The 4,106-nt window shown below is 38.9% G+C and overlaps 1 protein-coding gene across 1 annotated transcript in view; it reads left to right on the top strand.

The window, feature by feature from the left end:
- Positions 1 to 4,106, top strand: part of LOC105625887 — a 94,549-nt gene that overhangs the window by 5,537 nt on the left and 84,906 nt on the right. The gene's annotated exons all lie outside the window — the stretch shown is intronic.

Here is a 4,106-nt window from a genome sequence, read left to right as displayed (position 1 = left end):
TTATATTATTAAATTAAATAAAACACACACACACACACACACACACACACACACACACACACACACACACACACACACAAACAGACAGACAGACAGACAGCAGACACACACATATATATATATATATATACAATTAAAATCTCAAAATTACGAGTATATCCTTAAGCAACAATAGTAATGGCGAGAATATACTATATATATATATATATTTTTTTTTTGTCACTATTTTGTTGGATTGCTTATCTTTTTCCGATCAAAACCTTTCTCTTATAAAAACTGAGTGAAGTAACTCTCTCACGAGCTCGCTGTATCCATCATAATATCTATCGTAATGTTTCTGAAACGCGAAGATTGCGATCGCACAATTAAATACTGTTAATCTTTGGATTTAATTAACTTAATGAATCGTTAATAACAATTGTATTTCTTGCACTTCGCGAATTCTCGTCTGTTGAAATTTTATCTTTATTTTAAAATGAAATGAAGTGGTTAATGAAGTGCAGAGCGTGCACCGATCGGTGCTAAAATAGAAGGCTATGTCTTTTGATCTCACTACTTCGCTTGTTTAAAGCATAGCAAATATATATGTGTATGTGTATACTGATACATGCGCATGTACATTTGTACAAAGACTTGGCTGGGCGGAAGGTACGATGGATGTGGAAGGAAAAGGAAGGATGAGATGTGAGTGGTGCTCTTAAAAATCCGACAGACAAAAGGAGACTGGCTATGAAGAGCTATCCAAGAATATAGTCTGATGGTTTGCGTTCGAGCGAATTTTCACTTTTTTTTTCCCATTGCTCTTCTGATTTTCTCTTTTCTTCCTCGTTTATATCTTCTTTTTCTGTTTATATATCTCCATGAACTTTTCTTAAGTGTGTCTTGAGTTATAAGCAATATCTCTCTTGCTGCAAACATACCTTGTATACGCTCCATAATTATATTATATATTTTTTTTTTTAACGCAAAAAGATTAATTACATTACGTTTAAACAATAATTCGAACGTTTATACGTTTACACATATTTAACTGTACGATCAAATTTTAGAATGCAAAAGATTATAACACGCTCGAGGTGTAGTATATTTCGTTACATTTTTATTCTGACACCGCGCGTGTTCGTCCGAGAAAAGCTTTCTTGCCGCGAAAGGTTCCCTAGTGGCTTGGTTGCTGTTAGCCTATAACACTTTCGCTTTGTTCTCTTCCTTTTTCGTTCTGACTTTAGCGGCGGCGTGTACGCCCCTGTAGCACGGAGGAAGGTACGTCTCCTCGAGTTTACGTTGGACGCGTGAGACCACCGTGCAAACCTGCCATTTAGGAGTCGTAAACTTGCACTCGAGCAGGCCGTTGAAGTCGCCTTTTTAATCCGGCCGCTAGACAAGCTTGTAAAAAATATATTAACCAAGTAACCTTCTCGTACAGGTCGTTTCACAACGCCCTCCTTTATGAATTCTTCAATTCGCTCAATTATCAAACAATGGCAAAAATTTATATATATATATATATATATAAAAATTTCTATTTTGCAAATATCGCATTATTTCGAATCCATAGGAGATAACCGGTGATTTCCCATTTCGCAAATATCGCGATAATTTTGAATCCATAAGAGATAATTCCATGAAAAAATTTATCACAAAATAAAGAGATTATTTAACTTTACGCTTCATTTGCTTCCCTATCGGGAATAAACTGAGATATTGTATATACATATATCGGAAACACTGCGAAATACGCAGGAAATCCTATTGTTTAACGTACCAAATATTTTAGCGTTATTATAATTTCGCGCTGTGCATGACTCTTTCGAGATGCTTTAGTATCATTATCGTGAACATTTTATGGGAAATCATTGTTGGCAAAACGATAGATTTCTTCATTTCGAATTTCCGCGAAAATTTTGCAATAAAGCCTTGTATATAATCAAACAGTGTACCTGGCATTGTCGACAGCAATGTTGCCACGTTCGTAATATCTATAATTATCATATATCATAAAAAATTATAGGCCAGGCAAAAAGATATCCTTCTTAACCGTTATAACATGGTTCAAATTTTTACTTGAATAATGACATTTAATGAACTGGAAACTAGAAAGTAGATTTATTTAATCTGCCTACATTAAAATTTAATTGAATGCTATTCTCATAGCTAACTTTCAACGTTTCTATTTTAAGTATTAACTAGTCTGCACTGCACGTAAAAACGCAAATATTTTATATTAATTTAATTAAAATGTTAAGAATCTTTTTTTAACTTTCGTAACTGAAATTTATTCATTTTTTAATGTATTTTTGCTAAAAAAATATTTTTCAAATGTGCAAGCAACTAAATTCGCGACGGAAGTTCAACGTGACGGTAATTTGCTACAACTGGAGAAGTCTTGAAAATATAACAAGAAAACGCAGAAGTCGTTGGTAACTCTGAGTATCGCGTTCTCGTTGAGGAAGGAAAGGAGGAAGGAAGTGCGCGCAGACAGGTATAATACGATCGTCGAGATCAGGAGGTCGATTAAGGTCGGTCGATCTGGCTTAGAGAGTACCGGGGGTGGCGCTCGAGGTGTCAGATGGGACTTAGCGGAGGGCTTAGCGAGGAGCTTGCGCTCGTGGATGGAGCAAGGGGGTTAAAGCGCGGAAGGTGGAGTACCGTGGGTGAAGAGATGCGGAGGAGTGGAGGCGGATGACGGGTGGCGGGTTGACGGAGGCTTGGAGGGGCTGAAGGAGAAAGAGCAAACGCCCGCAGCGTGACACCGCATTGCGCCCACTTGCCAACCCGCCCAACACCTAAATTCGAATTAGGGAGCCAGCCCCATCGTTTCTCGTCAACACGCCTGCCGTCCTCGTCTCCTCCTCGACTCTTCCTCGCCCACTCGCCCATCGACCCTCTTCACAGTAAACGTACGGTGCGAGATGTCAGCCCTCTCACCCCGTCCGTCTGCGTGCACGACGTCCATCTACGACTCTCTTCCTTACTCTTTCTCTTTCTTGTTCTTTCTCGGAGAGAGCAATCGGCAGAAGAGTACTCGCTCAACCGTGTTGCCTGCCTGTCGTCTTCCTGCAGGAATCGATATCAATGTCATCGACGACTTGCCTCTCACATTTCTTATCCCTCGATAACCGGCAGCATATACTCGTAGCTGTTCTAGTCAGGCACACGGCCAAAAGGCTCGATTTCGCTCGTGTGCCCACCGCTGTCTTGCGGAATCAGTGCCAAGGCGCGATCCGATCGACTCTCCAGCTTCTCTTCCAGATATTACTTTGTGTGCTACTATAGTGCTACTATATTTTTTTATTAGTATTATATGCATCGTTTAACTACTAAAATATGATATACAAAGAAAAAGAAGTTTATTCTTTAATTCATTTCTAATGGATTTTTCTTTGAACATTAGTTTGAAATTTATTTATTAAAATATTTTTAGTGTATAGATTTGAAAAATATTAAAAAGAATTGATATCTAATTCAAGTTTAGTAAAGGAAGAATTTATAATATTAGTTAGGCACGTATTATATCGCTTAAATAAGTAACGCCTTGTACATGTATAAGCATGTCCAATGCTAGCGAAACAATTAAGCATTCAAGGGCGCATTGTTTCCGAATTGAAAGGGTTGAATTCAATTCGGGTGATGTCGCGGTTCCGCGAGCAATTTAATCGGGTATCCGTGGTGCGAAACCTACGTTTAGACGCCTCGCAGAGCGGATGCCGCGAATTCATGTAGCGAGGTATACCTCTCAACGCGTTCTCTTAACAGAGTATGCTTTCGGCTTGGCGCGTGTTAATAATTAACCACCGTTGACTGCCTTACGAAGTAGTAGAACCGCTTGCAAGCAGCTCCATGGCTCGTTTCACCGTGAATAAACCTGCCTTCCGGTTAGCTCCCCTTTTCTGCTTTCTGCTTTCTTGTACGGTCATTCCTTCTTTTGCTTCGATTCGTTCGTCAAAGTCTACTCGACAAACAATTCTTTTCATGGAACGATGTTTCTATCCATTACTATCGATAAACGACTATATTTTAGCTTTCGTTTTCGCAGAAATTTATAAGGAAATTATATTATATTTCGTGAAATGAGAGAGAGAGAGAGAGAGAGAGAGAGAGAGAGAGAG

Source organism: Atta cephalotes (assembly GCF_000143395.1).
Source record: "Atta cephalotes unplaced genomic scaffold scaffold00004, whole genome shotgun sequence".
NCBI lineage: Eukaryota > Metazoa > Arthropoda > Insecta > Hymenoptera > Formicidae > Atta > Atta cephalotes.
Note: the sequence above shows the minus strand (reverse complement) of the source record. Positions and strands in the feature narration are given on the sequence as shown.